The following is a 14,464-nucleotide window of genomic DNA, read 5'->3' as shown; positions in this document are numbered from 1 at the left end:
GAGGGAGCAGGCGTCTCATCAACAAGCAATATAACACCGGTACTTCTGTGAGCGTGGTGGGCGAAGGAGGAAAAAGTAAGGCTCCAGCAGCAGAACACAGTCCAAGCGCGTAGCGCCATCACAGACTACTCCATCCCAGAAAGCCGCCGCTAAGCCCCTACGCAAGAAGCTGGAGATGCTGCCCCAAATTTCCCATTTCCAATGAATGAAATCATAGAACTCTTGGAAGCATGGATTCAAGATGATGAAATCAAGCTACCTCCTCTCAGACGTCCACCGACTGAGGAAGAAATGACAATTCCCAAATATTGCCGCTACCATAGGTTCGACAATCATCCAACCAGTGACGACAACAAATTGAAGCGCATTTTCATAGAAAAGGTAGAAGGGGGAGAACTCCAATTAGGAAACGAAGGTGTTCATAGAGATCCTCTTATTATTAGGAGCTGCATGATTTCCGGGGACTCCGTCCGCAAGACCGTACAGTCTACGATGGAGCATTTATGTGAAATCTTATATTTTTCCAAGGCGCAGCGTCAAGATATATTTGCAGCCCTCAACCGTATTGTGTCAGGCAGGCGTTTGTATCCAGAAAGGGAAACAATTTCGGAACCTCAATCTTTCCTGGAAGACACAACTGACTGAGAGAACTGGGGACTCTTGACCGTCACTCGTTTGAAGGATGTCGAGTTCGGCAATACACTGATCGATGCAGCCTCCGAATTCAACATCGTCACTGTCAAGACTCTAAGAGCAGCAAAGATTTCAAAACAGGAAGCTGTTCACAGCCTAACCGTAATCAGGAACTCAGAAGGAGAATTCAGATACGCCTATGGGTACATTGACCTTGAAGTTAAAGTGGGTGATGCTCTGACACATGCTAAATTTTACATAGTCAAAGAGTATCCGAATTATGATATGGTCCTGGGACGCTCGTGGATACACGACAACAAGGCAACGCTGGGAGTATGTCCGTTGCCGATTTCAATACCTGAAAATAAATGTACAGTTATGTATATATACATGAGGTTATTTGATTCATGACCTTGGATATAATAACCTTTATACTTATAAATAATCTCATGTTATAGTGAATGAGCTTACGAATCCAACGATCCAAGAATCACTCAATTCCGAATCATAACGATGAAGTTATGAGGAATTTATTAAAGTAACAATTATAAGTGTTGCTGTAATTGTTACAGTTCATTAGTAGGAAACAAACCATGGACTGTTTGTAACAGTACACGGACTTAGGCCCAATTACGTGCTAAAAGCTATTTTTGGTCAAGTTGGTGATGTTTCTTTGTCTAGGCAAAATGGCTATTAATCCAAACATATTTGATTACCATATTAAAGTGTTTGTGATAACTTTTAATTCCTGCCCAAGTTAAAATGTGATTTATTCACATAAATAAATATTTGCTAATTATTTATTTAATTATTTATGCATAATATTTGTAACTTAGGAAAGACTCCCATAATTAGGAGAGTCTTGAAAAAGGAAAATAGCCTAAACCCTAGCTTAGTTTTCAAGCTAACTTTTCACTATAAATAAAGGGTTCGTGAGTTTACACGGTTTTTATCTCCCTTTGGAAAATTGGCGTAAGCTTTGCAGGTTGTTTCCATGTCTTCTGTTCCTCGTGAACAAGAGTGAGATAAAAGTCTTTGTATTGGAGATCACAAAGCCAAATTGGATTAAATATTCGTGATTGATTATACAACTTGTAATCTAGGTTTTACACCTCTTGTCTATTCTAAGGTTTTCTCTTCTCATATAAAACCATTCAATAGTTGTTGATCATAAACCCTAGGTTTTGATAGATTTCAGTTTCCGATCGTATACCAACACTTGTTAGTCGAAATCGGAGACTAGAAAGAAAACTTCTATTGAGGCATCTCGTAATCCTTGAGAAGTTTTAAACAAGATATCTCTAGATTTATTCTAGTTGTTCTTGTGGTAGAATGATTAGGTTTCTCTTCCTTTATTGAAGAGTATAATTATCCCTAATCTACACGTTTGTTTTGATATTAATTTTACATAGTAATTGTTTTATCAAAATAAACACAAGATTTCCAAAACTTTGATTCACATCTAAAGGGAAATCAAACCGGTATTTTGTGCAAACAAAATATCGAATCGTATCAATCATGTTGTTGTATCTACTAAAGAGATCCTTGGGTTCTGCTAGAAGATTAACGAGAAGAATTCCTAAAGACAATCGGATTTGTGCTAGGAGTTCAATTTGTGCTGAAGCAGTTATTACCTCTAGTCCGAATAGGTAGTAGGAAATTGGTGTAACAACTTATAATCAGTGTGTGTTTATTCTGGACTAGGTCCCGTGGTTTTTCTGCATTTGCGGTTTCCTCGTTAACAAAATTTCTGGTGCCTCTGTTATTTCTTTTCCGCATTATATTTTATTTATATAATTGAAATAATACAGGTTGTACGTTAATAAATCATAGTTGTTAAATCCGACCTTGTTTGTTGGATAAGACTTGATTGATCTTGAACAATTAATTTTTTATTTTCACATTGTTAGACTAGTCTGGACTAACCTTATTTCAAGTGGACACTGTGTTAAAATATTCCTTTAGTGATTGTTTCTTAAAGAGGTTTATACACGGTGGATATTGAATAGGTTGTGATTAAAACAAAAGACTTTGTTTCAAGAGCTTCACACTAAAATCAAGTTTACGATTGCACTCAATCACGATAGAAACAACAAGATCAGGTCACGCAACTACAAAGAGAATAGTTGGATCTGGATTCACAATCCCAATGAAGTCTTCAAGTCGTTAACCTACAGGGTCTCGAGAAGAAACCTGAGATTAAAGGAGAATCAACTCTAGTTATGAAACTAGTAACACACATGAGGTGTGGGATTAGGTTTCCCAGTTGCTAGAGTTATCCCTTGTATAGTTTTCAAATCAGGGTTTGCAATCCAAGTTACCTCGGTAACAAAGCATTCAATAATCACCGTTAGATGAAAAACCTGATTCAATCAAGCTAATATATTTCAACCGTTAGATCGAACTTATCTTGTTACACACAAATGAAATGTACCCTCATTTAGGTTTATGTAACCATACCCAAACATGTACACCATGTTGGTTCACAAATAGTTAACCGAGGTTAGCCATATGATTACTCTCATATCAACCTTATTCATATTAACCATAACTAGTTCAATATGACTCAAATGAAACTAGTTAAAGAGTTGTTCAATTTATATATTCTCATAGAATTATACAGGAACACAATTGAAGCGAAATCGGTTTGATTCACTCGAATCAATACATGAACATTGTAACCACGGTTTGCAAAGATTTCATTCCTTATTGATAAATGTTTAAGTTCACGTACACTAACGATTTTAGAAAGTAACCAGTTAAGTACGCGTACTTAAGTAACCGGTTTTGTGAGTTTGGTTTTCTAACTCAGCAGAAATTCACGGATGTGAACTTTCCGCCAGTACGCGTACGGGTACGCGTACCTAGATAACTGAATGAGTTGGTTTTTGAAATCCAACATCAGCAGAAATTCACGGACGTGAACTTTCGCCAGTACGTGTACTTATCCAGTCTCCTTCAACAATTTTGTATACACACAAGTATGCATACTTTTGGTTCCCAGTTTTGGACTTATACACAAATGTGCGAACACACAATATGCTTATATCCAAAGAAGGTTACAAGATTCTAAACTCTTTATTTCAATCATTGAAACATTCTTCTATAATGATAATAGCCGTTCACACACTATTAACATCAAAGAAATTTTTAAGATATTGAAATAATCATTATCGAAACATTGAAGTCTTACACCAAATGATTGTATCACACAAACCATGTAAGATGTTACTCGGAAATTTTCTCATGATATAAGATGAACTTGGTATAAGCGAAAGCTTACCAACACATATTTCTAGAAATATGTAAGAGAGATATACTCAGCTCGAAATCTCAAATGTGTATATAGAAAACTAAATCGTAATACGATTTATGTCTCAATATAGGAGATAGAGTAGAAATAGACATTCCAAGTGATAGATGAGTTTAAGTTTCCACATAACTTTTTGTCAATGGAGTTCCACAATCTCTCCTTAGTAGTTCTTCGTCTTCAAGTGATAAACGCCGTGAAGTCTAATCTCAACTATACAAACTATATCCTAGTCCGAGACATCTATAAATAGGCTAGAAATCAAGACTTATAGTTTTGATCACTAATATTGACAAACATGCTTGAGATAGCAACGCATGTGAGTTCGACCAAGCAATGCTCTAACAATATATTCTATTTGTAAATCGTAGTGACTATTGTATATGTATCATTTGAAAAGAGTTATTGTATTATATATTTCAGAGTGGGGATAGTTTTGGGTTAAGTTTTAAAGCACATTTATTTATTGAATCTTTAATTAGTTGATTTAGATTCTTAGTGCCTCTTTATTTGGTTAATCTCTTCATTTTTCAACCTCTTCCAAATTCATAGGGAAATCAGGAGTTTTGTGTGGATACATGATTTGGGTTACAAATTAAGGTGGATATTGTTCGGTTCTTCCGGAAGTTCCATATTCATTCATTTTGGTGGAATATATAAGTAATTTAATTGCAAATGTGACAATGTTTTGGTGGTTAGAGATAAATCGACCGTTTCTCTTTTTTGTCAATTTGGGTACATTACAGACCCTAGTTAGCAATTCGGCGTATTATTCGCGAATGATTCGCGAATTTTTCCGTATCGGTCGTTCCCGAATAATACGCCCGAACTATCATAAGTCCGAACCAGGTACGCGTGTTTTGTGGCCTTGGCGAATAATTCGTGAATTTTACGAATTTCCGAATCATTCGTCCGTTTGATTTGGCAGCTGTTGTTACGGACTTTCTAACTTTTGCCCAAAGCCCACCCGATCCAATACTATTCAAAGACCATATCTACTCTATAACCCACTGATTTCAAGATATTAATGTTTTTTTTTCAAAAATGTGAAGGATGGGATTCGAACTTCGTTCTCTTGCTTCCAATACTACACCTCAAGCCACTGCACTGGGTGTGTGTTGGTGTCAATTCTAAATATATTACGTATATACTCTTTTAAATCCAAAATGATACTCCCCCATACCAGAAATATATTTATTTATTAATTAATACATACCGAATTTTCAATACCGAACACAAATTAGTAAAACGAATTATACACGTACGTATGGCGTTCCGAATTACTCCCGACTCGCGAACCGTTGACCGAATTTTAGATCGAATTTAATTTTTATAAATCCGAATAATACTCGTACGATTGCCGTTCCGAACGTATGCCGAACTCCGAATTACTAACTAGGCTACAGACTAAAAGAGTTAAATTCAATCCAAGCAATAAGATACACCCAAATTAGTAAATTATATTTTCCTAAGCAAGTACTAAAGGGAGATAGAGATTAGGTGTGGGTAATAATAATTGCAGTTAAGTTCTAGATGTGTGATCCCTATATAATGTATGGACATTGCTGTATACGCATTAGTTGAATCCGAAAAAGTAGCAAAATAAATTTTTTTTGGATGCTATCAAGATTGGTTACAAACATTTTGATAAAGGTGTAGTTGAAATGTGTATGGTAAAAGTACAGATGAAGCACCTCAACTTGGTTAAAGAAATTTCTAGACGAACTATTTATCACTTTTAAGCTCTGACCCTATAATGCTCACTCAAATCGTGTCATCCCCGCTTTTTAGAACTCTATAAGGTATCATATCCTACTTACATATTATCGTAAGAGAAAATAAGTCTGATAAGGACAATATTAATAAGATTTCAGTATGGATTTTGTTTTTGTTTTTTTTTGTTTTTGTTTTAAGAATATGCCAATCTAAACAAGCACCATATGTCAACAACAACAAAATAAAAATAAAATAAGTGTATTATCTATCTGTAATACAAAACAACATCTGTTTTTGAGCTTTGAGCTTTGGACGGACGAATAATATTTTGAAAGACAAACAAGTGATCCGACCATCCCAATTTCATCCCAGTCAAAGACATCTAGCGGTTGTGGTGTTTGTAACCTTCTTCCATTATCGAGATATTAATAACCCTTTAATAAACTGAAAAAATAAATGCACCATTAAGAAAATAAACTGAAAAAATAAATGTTACAACCATGTTTCAACCATTGAATTTTATTTTTTAAAAAGAATCTTTAACCCATATCTTTACAAAAAAACAAACAATTATTATTTTTTCAAAATATTAAAATTAATTTTCATTGTACTCATTGTGTAAAGGGAAGAATCAGAAAATACATCTAATGACTTTGTTTGTACTCATTGTACAAATTGAACAATGAGTAACGAATATATATATATATATCCAGAAAATGACCCATAAAAGATTCAATCTTATGTCGTGGGCCTAATTTTAATTTAAGCAATCGAATAAGCTTATTTACATCATCATGCAAAAAAAAAAAATTACAATGTAAAACCCAAACCACAAAAAACTTTAGAATCATTTTCTAGAATCCTTAGTAAATTTATTTTTGAATGAAACATTTAACTAATCGACAAATGAACCTATATTCTTGATAATGATCACGACTATCTTTGCATCAGATTTTAATGTCATGAATAATTTGATCAAAATCTGCAGGACAAACAAAAAGAAGCTAAACTCAAAAAAGAAAAATAAAAAAAACAAAAAATCCTGATCAAGCATTGAAAAATAGAACATCACAAACAAAAAGAAGCTAAACTCGAAAAATAAAAAATAAAAACAAACAAAAAACAAAACCAACTATCATGATTAGCCTCTTCCAAGCGATAGAAAAATAGGGATAACACTATAGAAACTAAATGGTGAAACTGACTGTCACCATATCAATTGAGTCCAAGAAAGAAAAAAAAACGAAGCTTACGAGCTTTCATGCCATTTATACACTTACTAGAGTAAAACTTATAGATGAATGACTCTCCAAATTCATGAACGTGAATTTTGATGGCGCATGCGTTTTTCTTGAATTAAAGTTTTTTTGTTTTGAAACGTTTTTGTGGAAATGTTTAATATCTTCTGATGGAATCAATAGTCTTTTTCTTTTTTGGTGATCCACAACACAAACAAAGATGAAAGAATTTCAAAAAGGAAACTTTTTTTATTAGACCAGCAACAAATCTCCTCCTCTTTTAATTAATTCCATTTTCTTAATTGCTTTGGGTCCTCTTTTTACTCCCCCATTATCCTCCCACGATTAAGAGAGTTTCTTATCAATAAATAAGTTAAAACCTTCCATGCTCTAAGGTTTGCATGTAACGAAAACGGCTGCTCCTTTATGACTAGCACGGTAATAATCCATTCCAAAAGAAAAAACGACCAAAAAAATTGAATGTGCCTCTAATTACAATTATCAACGATCAGTGTTTATATAAAAGAGTGTATTTCTTCAACCACACACATTCACTCATTCACTCATTTCCAACTCATTCACTCATTCCAACTTAATTTTTTGGTGAAATTTTTAGATTAAGAGTATCAACATGTCAAACATGATTATTCGCAACCCCATAAAAACCGTTGCCCAAAACGTGTTTGCTTTCTTTTCGAGAATGCATTATTGCGATGAAAACAATCTTGTAGTACTCAGGTTTCGTGTTGCAAGAAAATGAGAAGAGATCGATTTCATGGCGACCAACGAAGTCACTACTTTGGATTTACTAATGATCGATAAAGACTTGAGTATATTGTTGTTTCGATCCAAATTAAACTATTTTATTTTAAAATAAAATGTTAGTGACGTCTTCTAATCATTTTTTACATAATTGCGATGAAAATAAACCTGCAGTACTCAAGTTTCGTGTTGCTTGAAATAAGAAGATGTCGATTTCATGGCGACCAACTAAATCACTACTTTGGATTTATTATTGATCGATCAAAACGTGAGTATATTTTTACTTCGGTCCAAATCAAACTAATATTCTTTTTTTAATTAAAATATTAGTCATGCATTCTAATCAATCTTGACGTCCAACACAGGAAGATACCACGCACGCCGTCGTCCCTAAGAATTTGATGTTGGAAGTTCGGAACATTGCTCCATTAGGGAGGACTCTATTCACTCTCTAAGTTCAATACCATAACGGAGAAATCCCGACTGCGTTCTTAAAAGAATGATCATCGAGGAATTTTTATCAGAAACTATTATTTGAAGTCTAAAGAATATCATGAGGAATTATTAAACTACTATTTAAGAGTAACCGAAGTTATAATTATTTAGATTAATATTTCATGTCTACAAGTTCTCATGGGTCGAATTAAGCCTCATAGTGTGTGGTAATTATTAAAATCATTCTAACCAAAAATTATTTTGTCTCATGCCGTGACGTTACAACACGGGTTATTTCTAGTGCACAACATAAATGGAAATCTATCACTTATTACTGACAACTACCGGGCCGTTACGGCACGATTCATACCCTAGTAATATCTAAAGACTTAAAGTCCTAGAAAAATAAAGCTCCCACGTTGAATGACGAGGAAATCCTCGCTTCCTATTGGCCGAAATAAGCCTTTTTTGCGTTTTGTGAAACGAGTGTTCTGGTGAGGACACTTACCAACGTATGATTGGTTTAACGTACCATTGGTTTAAAAAGAATAGGAAAAAGATTTAAAAAAAGGAAACCAAATTAAATTTGGAATTCATGAAGTTACAATATTTAGGGGATGACACTTAGCAACTGTATGATTGGTCTAAAAATTTACAAACCTAAAAGGAAAACATAAGTTACTGTGTTTGGAATTTTATGGAAGTCCAAATTCAAATTCAATATGGAAATCGAATAATTACTCTATTAGGACTATTTTTTTTCAAATTAATATATAAAGAGGAAAAAATCCATATATTTTATGCGAAAATGAAAATAAATTAAATTTGCGCATAACCTCCACATACTTAATGTATTTGCCCCGCCGCACCAAATCAAAAATACATCTCCAAGGGGCGGGACAAAGCCCCGCGCACACCAAATCTAAAATGCTACCACAATGGGGCGGGGCGAAACCACGCGCACACCAAGTTAAAAGGAATAAATAAATAAAATATGCATATATTTTCCACATATTTAATGCATTTTCCCCGACACACCAAATCACATCTCCATGGGGTGGGGCGAAGCCCCGCACACACCAAATCAAAAATGCATCGCTACGGGGTGGGCGAAACCCCGCGCACACCAAATCATACATCGTCACGGGATAGGGTAAAACCTCGCGCACACAAAATCAAAATACATCGCCACGTACGGGGGGAAGCCATGCGCACATCATGTTAAGAAAAAGTGGGAATTAAGGGTTTAACCCTCCGCTCACTCTCTCTTACCCAAATGGCCTTTGGCTTAAAACTCAATATTAAAAATATTAACCAATTTTATTGAAATGACCCTAAAAAAAGAAGGAGGGCCTTTTGGATAAAGATGTTTAATAATATTATCAAATGATAAACTATATCCTTTAAGGGTACAATCGTCATGCCAACCTAAACATAACATGTCTCACGAATCATAAGTATGAATTCGACAAATTTTATATATTTGGAAAAGATTTTTGAAAGATCTACACAATGAGCGTAAATGCAACTATCAAATTTTCATTTCATATAATTTTTTTTATTCTTTAAATAATTTTTTAAATTTTCTTCACATTTTATAGTGTGCAGACAATATACATACTGATTTTATGTGCAGAAAATACGCACACTGATTACTGTACATAATTTTTTAATTTTTCTTCATATTTTATAGTGTGAAAGAAATATGCACACCGATTTTTGTAAACAATTTTTCAAATTTTCTTCGTATTTTATATTTTATGTGCATACAATATGAACACCGGTTATAATATTCCAGGGCCACTAGAATAATTTGCAAATTTTATTAAATAACCCCGGGGCCAAAAGAATAAGACCCATAATTTTCCTAGCGTTTTTAGGGGCCACTCAAAAGGAATTAGGGGTCATCTTTTTATTCCCATCCATTGAAGGAGGTTAAGGGATGTCTTAAAAATAAAAAATTGTCTATATTGTCCTTCACCTTTATACTAAATCTAAACCTATATCCTTTATTTTCATAATCATATCATTCCACTTCTTCTTCTTCTCTTTTCCACCTATTGAAATTTTTTTCCATCATTTTAATTTTGACTGAAAACAAAGATCATCGATCAAACAAATGTTATGATTGATTGTTTAAAATTAAAACCCAAAATTTATTAACCTTAAAGTTGAAACTTAGAACATCAAAAAAAAAGGAGTTCAACAAACAAAACGAATAGATGATAGTAGTTGTGATTCAAAATTAGGATTTGATTACTTGAAATCAAAAATTTGATCCGAAAATTTTGTTGGATTTACAATAGCAGAAACATAATCGGTAGATAACTATCTATTTTACCTACCGATTATGGTTGATGTTCTTGGATTTACACTAGCAGAAACATAATCGGTAGATAATAATCTACTTTACCTACCGATTATGGTTGATGTTCTTCGTTTCTTAAGAACATCAACCATAATCGGTAGGTAAATTGATCGATATCTACCGATTATTCTTGATTCTAAAAATTAAATTTCTCTGTACAAAAAGTTACACACAATCGATAGATAATGAACACCATTAACTACCGATTGTGAAAGTAGAAAATTTTGAAACTTTTGTTAAGTTTTGAAAATTTGAATTTGAGGCCATGAACACAATCGGCAGATAATAAGCATCACTTATTAACACAATTCACTTCCGATTATGGTAGTACTAAAATTCGAAAATTTAGTATATTCAGAGATTAAAGTAACACACTTTACTACCGATTATGGTAGTACCAAAGTTCGAAAATTTTAGGATTTTGGCAAAATCATATTTTGGGGCCAATATACACTCGGAAGTCAAATTTACTACCGATTATGGTAGTACTAATATTCGAAAATTGAATATATTCGGAGGTTAAAGTAACACACTTTACTACCGATTATGGTAGTACCAAAATTCGAAATTTTTAAGATTTTGCAAAATCACATTTTGGGGCCAATATACATTCGGAAATCAAATTTACTACCGATTATGGTAGTGCTAAAAGTTCGAAAATTGAGTATATTCGGAGGTTAAAGTAACACACTTTACTACCGATTATGGTAGTACCAAAGTTCGAAAATTTTAGGATTTTGGCAAAATCTCATTTTGGGGCCAATATACGTTCGGAAGTTAAATTTACTACCGATTATGGTAGTGCTAAAATTCGAAAATTTAGTATATTCGGAGGTTAAAGTAACACACTTTACTACCGATTATGGTAGTACCAAAGTTCGAAAATTTTAGGATTTTGGCAAAATCTCATTTTGGGGACAATATACATTCGGAAGTTAAATTTACTACCGATTATGGTAGTACTAAGATTCAAAAAATGAATATATTCGGAGGCTAAAGTAACACAATTTACTACCGATTATGGTTGTACTAAAATTCGAAAATTTAAGAATTTTGGCAAAATATCATTTTGGGGCAAATATACATTCGGAAGTTAAAGTAACACACTTTACTACCGATTATGGTTGTACCAAAGTCGAAAATTAAAAGATTTTGGAAAAATCTCATTTTGGGACCAATATACATTCGGAAGTTAAAGTAACACACTTTACTACCGATTATGGTTGTACCAAAGTTCGAAAAAGCAAAAAAAAATAAAAAAAAATCCCTCAATTATTTTTATCACCCGAATCCTGCTCAAACTACCGAATATTGAAGGGTAATTTTGTCATTACGAAATATGGGAGATAAGGGGTGAACACAATTTAGAATTGGGTGACCTTTTTTGTTTTATTGTTGGCCCCTAATTCCTTTTGAGTGGGCCCTAAAAACGCTAGGATAATTTTCAGGGTCATAAAAATAAATTTCTCAAACAAAAAATATGCCCGCTAGGTAGCACGGGCACAAATCTAGTATATATAAACACACACACATACAAGATGGGCAAGGTGAGAAAAGGAAAGAACAAATAAGTTGGGGCTCTGAGTCGCTTAAGGTATTTTTCCTACTTCTTGTTTCGGCTGAATTTGAATCTTGTTTCGGCTGAGTTTGAATATTCTTGAAATCAATTTCGAATTGGTACTTTTAATTTACTTTCAGTTCCGATTAATTTGTTTTCGTTTTGCCCTAAGTTTGTACATATGATCTTTTGGTGGTTAACTTTGCCGTTCTTTTCGGTTGAATTCGAATACTCTTGAAATCAATTTCGAATTGGTACTTGTAATTTCATATATCTATTTTAGTTTCAGTTCTGATTAAATCCTTATGTATATTGTTTCCATCTTGCTCTAAGTTTGTACATATTATCTTTTGGTGGTTAACTTTGCCGTTCTTTTCGGTTGAATTTGAATACTAAATCAATTTCGATTTGGTACTTGTAATTTCATAGATCTATTCCACTTTCAGGTCTGATTAGATTATTTTGTTTTCGTTTTGCTCTAAGTTTGTAAATATGATTTTTCGGTGGTTAACTTTGCCGTTCTTGATTATGTATCTGTGTATATCATATTCGTATCTGCCTCTGCCTCTCTCTGTGTATTTGCATATGTGCTGATTAAACTCCATTTATTTGTGCTTCTTATTCCACTGTAAATAATTTAGAAGGCTTTTTTGAAGCCTCATCACTACTTTGAATTGAAATTTACCCTTAGATCTTCTTTTTCAAGTTGGAATTGATCACTGTCACTACTAGTTCTTTTTTCAGTGACAAGTTCCTACAACCTGTAGGCAGTTGTTCATACCTATATGCATCTCAATAGATCTATTCCCTAGTTTACTCTCCTTTATTGTTATTATTGTACGCATATACGGACTTTGCATAATCATTGGAACACTTTTTACTTTCTCTAACTGCTATATGATTTGTCAATATGATGATGAAGCTACTATTTCAGAAAAGGAACAGGAAGACTATTCAAAGAAAATCAGCATCTCCAAATGGAGGTCAACAACACTCGAACAGTTCCAAACAAGAGGACTGTTGAAGAATTTGCTGACATTGATACTGCCGAGGATCGCCTGCCAAAAAATCCAAGGATAGCATCTAAAGTAATATCAATCTATGATAATGAGGTTACACTTGCAAAGTTGGAGTTGGAAAAAGCTCAACAAGAATATGAAACTATTGAATCTGAGGTAATATCAGGCGAGGATGATGAGATTCATCTTGCACAACTAAAGGTGGAGTTGTTAAAAGCTAAACTAGATTACCATGCCAAGCACCTAATATATGTGAAAGAAAAATAGGACCCCAGTAATGAAATAGATGTAGACAAGTACTTCAATGCGAGTATAGAACAATCAGCAGCCCTAGCAAACTATGTTGACGCTCAGATGAAATTTACAAAAGGAGAACAACGTGTGTCTATGACCAAGTTGATAAGGGTAAGTAGCAGTTAATTACTGAATTCCTTCTATTTTTACTTCCATTTGTTGGTTGAATGTGAAATATGTGTTGCTAGTTGGAGCAGTCTTGATCTGCTCATCTAATTTTTTACCAAATGGATCAAGGGGACCAGGCTAATTAAATTAGCGTCATTTGTTGGAAACAATGGAAGTACCGATGCATTGTGGTTTCTGAGGATATCTTTTGTAACTCTAATATGATTAAAATTTGTAGAATGACTGATTGAAGCTGTTGATTGCACAGTCTCCAATGATCAACACAAATGGTCTTGGGACTGAAGATTTGTTTTTAGTTTGATGCTTCTTATGATTATGCGTTTGTATGATAATCTTTAATAGAATTGGCTTTATTTACAGGTATCACAGGGTACTCTGACTTAATTAATGGGGAAGCCGAAAGAAATGCATGGTCAGCTGATACGTAATCGATCAAGGGTACCTAGAGTCAATACTGATGTGAAGATAAATTATGATAATTATAGAGAAAAGAATAAGAACACAAAGTAAATAACACAATTGTTGTTGCTAACTGCTTCTTCTTTTATTGCTTAACTTCTTCTTTAAACTGTGAAAGAAAAATTCTATTACAAACCAAAAATATGGCTGCACTATCTCTCGTTTTTTCTCTACCTCTCTAGCCTATCAATCTCCTCCTTTTATAGGAGTGTAAACTTGCTGGAAAAGGAAAATAAAGCTATGAGTTTTTAGAATTAGTAAAGCTATGAGTTTTTAGAACTCATCTAAACTAGGAATCCTTTCTAAAGTTGGACACCTCCAAAGCTATAACTCATATAAACTAGGAATCCTATCTAAAGTAGGAAACCTCAAACTACTAGGCTAAGTTAAAAAACTTACACCTCGTCTAGTATCTTCCAGATACTCTCTAGCCGTAATATGGCTCTACTTCTGCTACGATACTCATGTATCATGGCTCCCCATTTTAGGAAGCTGGAACTCCGTGTAAGCTTTGAACTGAAGATGGGGAAACTCAATCTCCCC

At 33.8% G+C, this 14,464-nt stretch overlaps 1 long non-coding RNA gene across 2 annotated transcripts; it reads left to right on the top strand.

The window, feature by feature from the left end:
- The first annotated feature begins 11,977 nt into the window (after positions 1-11,977).
- LOC113275953 lies at positions 11,978-14,076 on the top strand. Of its 2 annotated transcripts, none has more exons than XR_003323834.1 (3): positions 11,978-12,056; positions 12,955-13,444; positions 13,823-14,076. It is a non-coding gene; the product is annotated as an uncharacterized LOC113275953 (long non-coding RNA). The 2 variants fall into 2 exon arrangements; XR_003323833.1 differs by having other exon boundaries at positions 11,998-12,056; positions 12,943-13,444.
- The last annotated feature ends 388 nt before the right edge of the window (positions 14,077-14,464 follow it).

This window comes from Papaver somniferum, chromosome 4 (genome assembly GCF_003573695.1).
Source record: "Papaver somniferum cultivar HN1 chromosome 4, ASM357369v1, whole genome shotgun sequence".
Classification (NCBI taxonomy): Eukaryota; Viridiplantae; Streptophyta; class Magnoliopsida; order Ranunculales; family Papaveraceae; genus Papaver; species Papaver somniferum.
Note: the sequence above shows the minus strand (reverse complement) of the source record. Positions and strands in the feature narration are given on the sequence as shown.